Genomic DNA, 12900 nt, shown 5'->3' on the forward strand with positions numbered 1-12900 from the left:
TCCATTCTGGCAAAGCTGCGTGGTTTTTCCCTTTCACCTGGGAAAGAGGGGGTCCACACTCCGCCAAAACCACGTGGCTCCCTCTTTCACCCCACCAACAGGGGGTCCTCACTCTGCTGAAACCGCGTGGCTCTCTCTCATCTGCCCAAGCAGGGACCCTTCATGTCCTGGAGCCAGTCTTTTCCAAGCTCCCACACAGCGGCCCTTCCACTCAGGGGCGCAGCCCTTAGTTACATCCTGAGTCCAAGCCCTCCTCACTCAAGAGAGCAGCTCATAGATCCCATCTTGAGTCCCAGCTACTACCTTCTCCCTTCTGCCTTTCTGCCTGGCTCCAAACTTGGCTACTGCTATTTAACATATCTATGAAACCAGTTAAAGGTTATAGATATGTTAAATAACCATTCCTCCGGAGGTTAGCTCCAAAACTGTTGCTATGCAAAATAGCTCTCAATGGCCTGGCTCCATTCTTTCTTCCCCCTGTGTGGGGGGGGGGAGTGAGGACATCTTATATGTCTCTCCTATATTTCTATACACTTTGAATTCTGGACACTTTTCTAAATCTTTTTTGGGGGGCCCCCCTGGCTGCACCCTGTATCAATTCCCTCCTTTCAGATATACACGTTCTTTATAATCATATAAAGGAAAATGGACGCAGATCTCATCTTCTTGTAACTGCTTCGAGCTGAAAATGGACGCTGTCCTACATACTCCGGGGTCAGGGGTGCCCTGAAAGGGGAGGGGGGTGCAGCACGGAGGGAGTCCTTCCTGTAAGGGGAAAGACCTTACAGGGTCCTGGTCAGTTGGCTGTCACCTGGATGTCGCAGGCTTAGTGTCCAAAGGCTGGCATTACTGAACTGTTGGCATTCCGGTCAGGTCATATTCTGGAGGTGACAGATTAGGCAAGAAATTGGAAACACAATTAAATCATAACCATTAAATGACAAAGGCAGACACTTCAGTAAAGAATGGCTTATCTAGTGGAAGGTGTACAAGGCATGTTACACCTATCTAAAAACTCTTGTGCTCCACTATACTTCACTCAGGCTGAGGGGAATACATTAAGATTTCCCTCCTTTCAGATTTTTGGGCCCTTTCTGTCCAAGCCATCAAGACAGAAAAGGGAAAATCAGTTTCAAGTGAAGCCACAGACCGCCCCAGCCCTTCACCAACCCAACTACTTAGTTCAGCCAAACCGTTGAGTCTCAGGGGGGAGATGACGAAGATGGGCTCCTTAAGTGAGGCCTATATTGCAACCAATCACTCACAGGCATAGGCAGGTCATAGGCATACACTCTATGAAAACAGAAGAACACACAGGTTAATTCACACAACAATCCCCAAACCAGTCTCTGTGTCTGTGAGACTGTCTTTTGGAAAGACATTCCATTGCAAGATCCTTTGCACCTGTAAATTGTACATTTTCGGTAATATCACAAACCTGGTTTCAACTTTCAAATGAAAACAAACTTTCAAGACAATTAGCTGCGCCATTCTGATGTCCAATACTGAGCATTGTGATTTTCCTTGAATTATAATTTTTCTCCTTAAGATCACCCTCACTGTTATTTACAGGGACTACTTTGGGTCCCGCTTTTGATTTTGACTGTTCGTTTGCATAAACACACCAAGAGCAGCCTGGATCACTTATGATCCCTAAGTCTACTTTGCTGGAACTGACACAGGGAACCTTCAGATTGACTTCTTAGTCCGCCCCTCAGGGCACAAAAGCAGAGCCACACACCTGCCATCTGGCTTTGCAGGTACCAGTTGTTTCACTCAAATCTTTGAGCCTTTATTGTGCCTACAGGTTCCTTTTTAGCCATCTTTCAGGAAAGTAACCTTCGTTCCTTCCCTAGAAATACTGGCACGAACCGCACAACCAACTAAAGTACCAGGCTTTTCTTGTGGGCTTTTGCTAGCTTCACAGGTCAATCCCAGTTCCTCTGAGCTTTCTGGTAACGACCAGAACACATACATGCCTCCTTCAGGCGTGACATTCCAGCCAAAGTCTTGGTTAACAAAACCACTATTAAAGACTGGTCTTATTGGTTTTATGCAAAGAAACCTTATGTCATCACTCATTCCTTTAAAATGCCAAATTTCTGGAGAGATCAGGTAGGGAGAAAAATACAAATCATAATGGAAAATCCTTTTCCTTGTTCACGTTCCTACAGAATATGAAGTTTTAATCTTTCTTGGAATCCTCAATTTCCTTTTCAGAGCAGATACAGAGCAAAATCTGAAACACAGTGTTCCGAAACAATACAGGTAGAGACATTCTCTCGCACCAGTGCATCCACTGGTGCCTCACAGAGACATGCTCCTTCAGGCCCGGTCTCTTGGCAGAGACATGCCACTTTGCCGCAGGCTGAAGCACTCATCAGCCACACTGACCCTTCCTGGGTCCCAGGTGGCAAAGACATTCTCCCCAACCGGCTACAGTGACCACTAGGTCTTATAATACAGGTACGGAGACGTGCTCCTTCAGGCCCGGTCTCTTGGTGGAGACATGCTGCTTTGCCTCAGGCTGATACACTCATCAGCCCCAAATGACCCTTCCTGGGTCCCAGGTGGCAAAAGCACTCTCCCCAACCGGCTACAGGTGACCTTTCTTAGGTCTTCAGGTACACAGGGTTTCTGATCAGAAGCAAAACCAATGGCAGAGACTTACTCTCTTCCAATCCGGTCTCATGGCAGAGACATGCTCTTTGCCTCAGGCTGATACACTCATCAGCCCCAAATTGACCCTTCCTGGGTCCTGGGTGGCAAAGGCATTCTCCCCATCCGGCTACAGGTGACCTTTCCTAGGTCTTCAGGTACGGAGACATGCTCCTTCCGATCCGGTCCTTTGGCGGAGACATGCTGCTTTGCCTCGGGGATGAAACACTCGTCATCCCCAAATGACCCTTCCTAGGTCCCGGGTGGCAAAGGCACTCTCCCCAATTGGCTACAGTGACCTTCAGTAGGTCTTATAATACAGGTTTCTGATCAGAAACAGAACCACATGTGAGAAATTTGTTTTTCCCATGAAACCAGAAAACAAGTAGTTGAGGTTTCCTTTACTCCAGGTTTAAAACTTTCATATCCTTTATACATATTTCTACCTATCTAGATTTAACCATCACTCTCTTTTAATCTAGGTCTCTTTCCCACACTGGGAAGGACTATACGTAAACTCAGTACTTAAACTCAGTATGTGGCAGCTAAAAGTCCATAGCACTACAGGTACCTTCCACTAAAAGTCCCTAGATTCGCAGGGACATTTTGCACCTTTCTGAAACTCAGACCTTGCAAATACCCTATAAATCAGATGGTCACTCTTGGACCTCAGTTCATGATCTTCAAAACCAGAGCCATTACTATCAGAACCAGTTACACAGAGAACCTGACTGCTGCAGTGCCCACACAGCAGCAGCATACAGCCCATAAATCAGAAGAGAAGCCTTATCCAGTCCCAACATGGCGGCGCCCATGCACGTGGGGTCATCCAACATGGCGATGCCCGTGCATGCTCTGTCCTCCATGGTGGGGCACTCACGTGGCTCATCCATTTTACCCAAAATGGCAGCACCCCGACTCTGTTTCCACCCACCTGGGAAGGTTCCAGGACTCCGGTTTCAGGAGCCCTGGAAGCCCCCCAAGGCCCCTTCCACCAGCGGGCAAGGGGACACCACAAGCCACCCTCTACCCAGTGGGGGTGGTGCACTGAGGCTGCAGTCACCAATGCAGGTGGAGAGCAGGCTCCACTGTCCTCTCCTGCTCCACCTGTGAAGGTGGGGGCTCTGCAGCTCCGTTTTCGGGAGCCAAAGAGGCTCCTGGCAACCTCTGCTGCAGTGGGTGAGCAGAGCCCACTTGCAGAGGCTGCGAATCCATGGTGGAGACTTCTCCCACTTGCAGGGCAGGAGAAGCCGCAGTGGGCCTCACCTCCCCAGAAAGCAACGTCACCACGGGAGACACTGCTGTCTGGGGTCCCTCATTCCCTGGGTTCAGAGTATTAATGAGGTTTCTTTCCTCATCATCTTTCTCCTCCTGTGATCTACTATCAGGGAGGGGTTCTAAGACCCCTTTCTCCTTCTGGACCATTACACGCTTCCCTGTAGAACTACTCATACAGTTCCAACAAAGAAAACAAAGGTTCAGAGCAAAAAGAATACAGATGGCGTAAAGACCAGGTATTTCCCCTGCTACCGCCCACAATTCCAGCTCCATTATTGCAAAAGAGCAGTCAGAAACCAAGTTTTTCAACCCAAAACACTTTCACGTCTCTGCTCCCTTCCCTCTTTGTTTCCTTTTCACCTTTCCAGGCGTGATTAGGCAGCCGATGCCCTCAAGAGCACAGAGAAATGCTCAGAGACTGGGAAAATTCCGAAGCCCCACTCTCTCGCACCTGAGGGGGTCGGTCTGCCACGGACAATTATCATCCCACCAGAGTCGCCAAAAACTGTTACCGAACAACAAGAGGAGGTCCGAGGGAGGGGCAATACAATATTTGGCCCACCTAGGGATGCCCAAAACTGCTGTACAACAGGGGCCCCTCCCAAAAACCAAAATACTAAAATCTACTGGGCCCTTCTGTCCGCCGCCAATTGGAAACACATCTCTCAATGCCAGAGATTTGTGAAAAGGAAACAAAATGTTTATTTAATGCTATTCAGGCCTAATGCCACCACTAAAATATCAAAGTCCTTTAGGTTGTACACCTACACCCACACAGCGCTCCCCTTCTCCCTCTGTCCCAACTCCGGGTACCGTAAATCAGGAAAAGAGCACACGTCTGTGTTGCAGGCCGCTGGCACCATCAGCTGTGTCACTGTGCAGGCAGGATCTCGAGTTAATCCAAAGTACTGTGGTACCCTCTCATAGTCCACTGGCAAGAGTCCTTTGTACCCAGTTCCAGTCAAAGGCTGCAGGGATCTCCATTCTGGCAAAGCTGCGTGGTTTTTCCCTTTCACCTGGGAAAGAGGGGGGTCCACACTCCGCCAAAACCACGTGGCTCCCTCTTTCACCCCCACCAACAGGGGGTCCTCACTCTGCTGAAACCGCGTGGCTCTCTCTCATCTGCCCAAGCAGGGACCCTTCATGTCCTGGAGCCAGTCTTTTCCAAGCTCCCACACAGCGGCCCTTCCACTCAGGGGCGCAGCCCTAAGTTACATCCTGAGTCCAAGCCCTCCTCACTCAAGAGAGCAGCTCATAGATCCCATCTTGAGTCCCAGCTACTACCTTCTCCCTTCTGCCTTTCTGCCTGGCTCCAAACTTGGCTACTGCTATTTAACATATCTATGAAACCAGTTAAAGGTTATAGATATGTTAAATAACCATTCCTCCGGAGGTTAGCTCCAAAACTGTTGCTATGCAAAATAGCTCTCAATGGCCTGGCTCCATTCTTTCTTCCCCCTGTGGGGGGGGGGGAGTGAGGACATCTTATATGTCTCTCCTATATTTCTATACACTTTGAATTCTGGACACTTTTCTAAATCTTTTTTGGGGGGCCCCCCTGGCTGCACCCTGTATCATATGGAGAAACCCAGAGGGTGGGGTCTTTGGGGACTTCTCTGAGAGAAAGACCCTACAGGAAGGACAGATGAGGGAGTGCTGAGCCTGGTGCCACCTGATCCTAGTTTTGCTGAGGATGTGAATTTCATGTTGTTTTATATGTTCTTTTCTGTTCTGTTTTTAGTTTTTTAAAGATGTTTTAGAGAACTAAGATGCTGCTGTCATTACCTAATGTTATGAATTGACACCCACCTCCCATCCCTACATTTAAATGTGGAAGTCCTAACCCTAAGTATCACAGACTTTATTTGGCATGTCTTTACAAAGGTAATTCAGACTAAACGAGGTCCTGTTAAGGAAAGGAACTTTGTATATGGAGGGAAGACACTGTGAAGATACAGAGAGAAGATGGCAACTCACAAGGCAAGGAGAGAGATCTCAGAAAGAACCAACTGGGCTGACACCCTGACCTCAAACTTCTGGCCCTCCAGAACTGTAAGACATAGATTTTTGCTGTGTCAGCTCCAGTCCACCCATTTTGTGGTCCTTTGTTATGGCAGCCCCAGCAAACAAATACACCTGAGCTACTCAGAACTCAGCTTTATAATTTTTTGTGCAACTTTTTGCCCTCCAAAATCTCTTTCATTTCCCTACTACACACAGTGTGTGAACAGGAGGGCTAAAGGGCAGGGCCAGATATATAATTTGTGGGACCCAATGCAAATGAAAATGCAAAGGAAAAATGCAGTTAAAAGTGCTAAAAATATAAAGATTTTTACTTTGAAAGTAGTTTCAAAGTAAAAATCTTTAATAGGGAAACATAATAAGGAAGCCCTGTGTAGGTAGCTTAGTTGATTAGAGCATTGTCCCGATATGCTAGGGTTTGAGTTTGATCCCTGGTCTGGGCACATACAAGAATCAAACAGTGAATGCATAAATAAGAGGAACAACAAATCGATCTCTCTCTCTCAAATCGATACTAAAAATTTAAAAATTATAATAGGGGAAATAGTGATACATGAAGGACATTAACTTATACTTTTGTTTATAATATTTTGGGTATTATAATGTTATATAATATAATAAATAACAATACTTAGTGTGATATCTTGATTTATCCTAAGATTTTACTGGCTAGATTCAGTAGAGTTTTTGTAATTAGCAACCTACTGCCTGCAGGCTACGTGTGGGTGGGACAGAGGGAGGCACCGCACAGCCCCGGGTTCCCCTTCTGTCCCCGTCTAAGGAATTGGGCCCTCCCTCCTTTCCCCTGTAGCTCTGCCCTCACCTTGCCTCTGCTGTGACTTCACAGACCATAAGGTTCCATAGAATCTAGAGGTCAAGGGTGTTCCATTGAGAGATTGGCTTGTAATGGTGCAGAGACCATGGCAAGGATGAGAGGAATAGAGATCCTCTTCTTTGTTCTCCTCTTGGACTGTTGGCACTGCGCAGTACTCCACCGCCCTTCCCACCTGACCAAAGGTACTGAAACAAGTGTATCTATCGTTGGGCAAATAGAGAAGGGGGTGGCTCACCTGGAGCCTAAATCAGGCAGGAGACGGCGGTCACCTCCTGCGAGTTCTGAAGTGGTGAACATGGGCCTTTTCCCACCCTTCACCCTCTTCACGTCCCTAAATCTACCACGATGATTTCTTGCTCTCAGGAAAAGGGAGTAACTTGAACATTTTTCCTAACTTGGAACCTTCCCAAAAATTCAGGGATCCACAAGAGGGTAGCATACACGCACATTTTAACTTTTCCTTATAAAAAATTTCGAGTGTACATGAAGTGAAAAGATTGGTGTGGTGAACCTCCAGGTGCTGACCAGGCCAATCTTCCTCTAGCTGCCCCTTCACACACACACCGTGTCAATAACAGCCTGAGATATTCGCATGTGACACAAAATTCACCCTCAAAAAGTGTGTAATTCAGCAGGTTTTTTTTAATTTTTATAAAAGATTTTATTTATCTTTAGAGGGGAAGGGGGGAAGGAGAGAGGGAGAGAAACATCAATGTATGGTTGCCTTTTGTGCTTCCCCTGCTGGGAACTGGCCTACAGGGAACCGGCCTGCAACCCAGGCACGTGCCCTGACTGGGAATCGAACCTCGAATGTCTGCTTCGCAGGCCCGCGCTCAATCCACTGAGCTATACCAGCCAGGTCAGCAGGTTTTAGTATAAAGAATTGTGAATCACCACTGCCCAATTTTAGAACACTCTCATCATCCCAAAAAAGTAATCACAGTCACTACCTGTCAGTCCTGAACTCCCCTTTCCCAAGGTCCCTGGCGACCACTGTCTCCTCCATAGGTTTGTTTAGCCTGAATATTTCACATGTGAAATCATGTCATACATGGTCTTCTGTGATTGGTTTCTTTTATTTAGCAGATTTTCAAAATTTTTATGATTCAGCAACATTCCATCGTATGGGTATGCCACACTTTGTTCAATCCACTTATCAGCTGATGAGTGTTTAGATGGTCTCCACCTTTTGACCATCTGACCAATGCTGTGATGAACACAGCATCCCAAGTGACTTCAGAGTTCGCTGCTCTGTTGCTGTTTACTAAGCTTATTGGCTGACTGCATTCTAAGAAATTCTCCTCCTGTAAAACCCGTCGGGTGTGGGGAGAAAGCAGGAGCAGCAGACACAATCCTGGTGGTGGGGGAAGAACAGTATTGTTCTCCAAAAATTAAGTAGACCAAGATCACAAACTGTCATATGTGATAAAGGGCAGTTAGTACATTATGTAAAGTGCCCAGTCAGTGGGGGCAGCAGGAAAAGGGGAGAAGGTAACTACTCTCATCAGGGCACTTTAAAAACAAAAGCATGTTTATAAACAGATATTGTACTGCATGGTCTTAATATACTAATTGTAATGATCATTAATGATTCATTAATATCTCAGCGAAACAAAATGTTTCTCATTTCCAAAAAGACAGTGTACCTGGAAGAAATGTCAATGTCTCTTAAACTTATTACATTCTCATGAAGAGCTGAAAGCTGCTGTGTGCACACGTTACTCAGTGGCTGTGCATGTTGTCTGCCAGGACACCAGGCGATGGGCAGCACTGTCACTGGATTCGAGTCACAGGGCGAATCCACAGACACTCATGACAGCTCTTGGAGTGCCACTCAGAGTAGGTGGGTGGTGTTGCTTTAACCACCCTTCCTTAGGGGATCGGTTTCTTCTTGGTGGTTTTGCCCACTACCCTGGGGACAGAAAAAAGGGCTGGTCATGACCTTGAATCACAAACATGTGTCCGGACGCTGAGACATCGCAGCCTCCATGAAGAAAAGCCTGACACTGTAGCTCAAAATCTCCACAGGTCGCTATAGTGCCTTAGCCCAAGGGATGCACATCCTTGATGTAGTCACACGAGTGTGAGTAGAAGTCTCAAAATCAGCCCATGAGGTCCTAGAGGAGATTGCCCACCAGTCCGTTTCATTTGCACCTTCATTTTTCCATTCATTAATATCAACGTCAGGGGCTTCCTGTGCTCACCAAATGGGGCAGGGGGACAGCCCAACACAGACCCACAGTGTGGACCAGGGCAGAGTACGCAGTAGTATTGTTCCCTCTCCTCCAAAACAAGAAAGCACCACAGCTCCAAAGTGGTTGAGATCTCTCCTATTGGCATCATTCCTTGGAAAGGGGGCGTTTAAAAAACCTGAGGTATGTCTGTCTGTCTGTCTGTCTGCCCCACACTGAGCACTGTGCAAAACCAAGAGTCCACAACAGATACAACACTGAGATGTGAGAAGGGGAGGGCACACCAGCAAGTTTTATCTCCCTGTCCCTCCTGTGGTTGGTACCTTTCCCACCAGACTCAAGGAGAAAGCCAGATCCATAGAACTTTACTGCCTGAGCTCACAAGGCACTCAAAGGGTGGGCCAGAGCCCTTTCTGTGCTCTTTGCCCTAGAGCAGCCAGCTGCGTGATGCTGCTCTCCACGCACCATGCGTGGGAGTATCAGTTGAAAACTTGCATGCAAATCTGATGAGAGATTTACTCACAGCTAAGGTTTATTTTCCCATAGGCTCTTCTCAACAAAAGAGCTTGGAAAATTCTAAATTTGCATCAAGTTCATATAAGCAAGAAGAATATTTGGCTAAACTCTTCACGAAGTTCCTTCCCCATATGACACTGTCAGGCTGTATTTGAGCATCTTGTGCTTGTCCCTGGTTGTGCCCCAGAAACCTGTTCCTGCAGCTCTGTGGGAAAGAAAGTGCTTTACATCAAGCTAGAACCCATTCTCCTTGGGTGTGTCGAGTCCTGGGCTGTCCCGTTGCGACATGGACCTGTCTTGACCAGGTTCTTCTCTAAGGCACATGGGGTGTCCTGTGGGGCCCTGGCGGGGCAATCATCAGTCTGCAGCTTGGTAACTGCCTCAAGGACTTTGTATGATCTTGTAGTTCATTGGGCTATCGTCTCCCAGTGGCTATTCTCAAGTTCCTCGTATGTCACATACAGACCCACCAGGGCTGCTGTGACCCCTGTAAGCACCAGAGTGTTGGTGAATGCAGTTCACTGACACCCGACCCTTGGAGACAGGACTGACCTTTGGGGTCTCAGTAAATGTCATGGCCAACATGTTCCAGGCTCAGGCTCAGCCTCTGCCAGCAGGGCCTACTCCCTGTTCCTGAAGTCTGCCCAGTCTAGTGCCTGTCTCCTGCCTACCTGAGGCTGAGCTGGTTTTCCTTCTCCTCTTGCTTGTTGGTCTGTGTGGCCACGTCCATGTGTCTGGTCATATCCTGTGTGTCGGCCTCTCTGCCTTGTGTCGGGATGGCTCAAGGGTGAGGACCAGGCAGCAGGCCCCATCCCCTTGACCCTCCATCGCCTAGTGCAGTTCTGAGCAGAGCCAGGGCTGCATACAGGCTTTGCCTCAGAATGACCACAGTCTTCTATTCTGTCCAATCTACATGCATATTGTGATTTTGAGGGGACTTACACTTGGGTCCTCCGTACAATAATGCATCATCAATAACCAGGGGCCAAGATACCTCAGTGAGGGACACCCAGGTGTTGCCATATTCATTGTGCCAGTTAAGAGTGCACTAGGCCGTGGTCAGGTAGGTCAGTTGGTTAAAGTGTGGTACTTCCCTGGCTGGTGTAGCTCAGTGGACTGAGCACGGGCCTGTGAAGCGAAGGGTCGCTGGTTCGATTCCCAGTCAGGGCACATGCCTGGGTTGTGGGCCAGGGGATACGTGAGAGGCAACCACACATTGATGTTTCTCTCCCACTCTTTCTCCTTCCCTTCCCCTCTCTCTAAATGAATAAATAAAAAAATATTTTTTTAAAAAGTGTGGTACTATACAACAATAGGTTGCAGGTTCAGGCATGTGTCATTTTAACATGGCCTGAGAAATGAAGGGCCAGCTGAGAGCCATGCTGTAGTGAGGCAAAGCTGCACAGCTGCCTCCGCCGTCGCCACTGCTGCCAGATGTGGTGGGTGGGGCAGGAGCCGCCACTGTTCTGGGGGTAGGCACCCCTTGTGGCTGACCCTACTGTCCCCGGAGGAGAGTTTGTTTCATTGCCTTAAATGGTATCAAACCAGTGAAGCTCGATTACCTTAAAAAGACGGACAACCCATCATGTGAACTATAGAGTTTGTGACAGATTTGTACTGGGTTTAGAGTGGTGTAATGCCTGCAGACTCCTGCAAGTTCCTCTAAGTTCTTAGAGGACAGCTTTGCCTTTTGAAGTGGAGTTGCAAAGTTAGATCAAGAATAGCACTTGTGAGTAAGCAGTGTCAGTGATAGTGACTGGACAGAATTTGTGAAGGTATCCCCCCAGATCATGGACAGTCTCCTTGGTGGTGCTGCTGGGCTGCAGAGACTGCACCTGGAGCAGCAGATCCAGAAGGACCTGGCCACCGTGGCCTTCTGTGATGCGCGGTCCACGCAGGAGATCTGCGAGAAGGTGTTGAACAAAGCTGTGGCGCTACAATGTACCAAACCATCACCCTCACTGGGGAGGACTTAGAGAAGTTCAAGGCCCTGAGAGTGATCATGCGGATAGGCAGCGGGTACTACAACGTCGACATCAAATCTCCTGGTGAGCTGGGGATCGCCATGTGCAATATCCTGTCGGTGGCAGCGGAGAGGGCCTATTCCAGCTTCTGCCACAACCTCAGTTTGTCCTGGAGAAACACGTGGCTATACCAGGCCCTGCAGGAAGGCGCGTGGGTGCAGAGTGCTGAGCAGATCAGGGAGGTTGCCTGGGGAGCAGCCTTCCTTCTTGGAAAGACACTGGGCCTCACAGGCTTCAGATGCAGGGACAGATGGTCACTGTTCAAGCCAAGGCTTTGGATTCAGGCACCATCTTTTATTACCCCTACTTTCAGGACCAGGCAGAGCGGTCCCTGGGTGGACAGAGGCTCTACACCCTCAGGACTTACTCTATCAGAGCGCCACCACCACATCTCCTTACACTGTAATCTCAACAAATGTAGTCACCACCTCGTCAATGACTTCACTATAAAGCAGATGAGGCAAGGAGCACTCCTGGTGAACGCGGCCCACTCTGGACTGGTGGACGAGAAAGACTTAGTTAGCCCAGGCCCCCAAGAAAGGCAAGATGGGGGCTGGCCCTCAAGGTGCACCAATTAGAGCCTTAGAGCTTTGCTCAGGTCCCTTGAAAGATGGAGGGAATCTCATTAGCACACCCCGCATGTAGTCTGGTATAGTGAACAAGCGTCACCAGAGATGAGGGAGGCCGCTGCCACTGAGATCAACCGGGCAGTCACTGGTCTAACCCCAGAAAGCTTAAGAAACTGTGTGAACAAGGGATTCTTCGTCACAACTGCTCCTGTTTGAACAGATCAGCAAGCAATTCATCCAGAGCACATTGGTGCCACGTGGAGATCTCCAATAGGCATTGTAGGTGTGGCCCCAGGGACTTCCTGCTGCCATGGAAGGGACCATCCCCAGAGGCACCCTGGTGACTTGAAACTTCCCCACAGTGGCACATGCTACCCAATCACCCTCTCCCAGCCAGCCCACAAAACGTGGGGACAATCAAGAGAACCCCAAAGAGCAATAGCAGAGGATGACAAAAGATTATACAAACCTGGGACCAAGAGATAGTGGAAAATAGATAAACTAAGAGGTCAGGATATGACAGTTTTTTTAAATTGACTCTGGGCATACACACCATTGACATTGCAGTGTTAAAGCTACAAAACAGCTAGAAGATGAGACACGGAAAACTGAAGATGCCTTCTGCTTAGGAGGCCCTGAAAGACTAGGATGTGATTTACTAATGACCAACTTCTGTTATTGTGAGTTCAACTTTTCATCTGTGCATCAAATCACAGAGAAGAAATAGATTTTTTTTCCTTTATCAGTCCCTCAGTCACAGCAAGTCCTGAGCACCTTGCTATACAGAATGTTGGGTCAAGAATTCG

The 12900-nt window shown here is 48.1% G+C and overlaps 1 pseudogene; it reads left to right on the plus strand.

The window, feature by feature from the left end:
* The first annotated feature begins 10277 nt into the window (after positions 1-10277).
* LOC119056000 (C-terminal-binding protein 2-like) lies at positions 10278-12443 on the plus strand (annotated as a pseudogene).
* Positions 12444-12900: the final 457 nt, after the last annotated feature.

The sequence above is a fragment of the Artibeus jamaicensis genome, unplaced genomic scaffold, assembly GCF_021234435.1.
Source record: "Artibeus jamaicensis isolate MK-2021 breed Jamaican fruit bat unplaced genomic scaffold, CSHL_Jam_final contig_384, whole genome shotgun sequence".
Classification (NCBI taxonomy): Eukaryota; Metazoa; Chordata; class Mammalia; order Chiroptera; family Phyllostomidae; genus Artibeus; species Artibeus jamaicensis.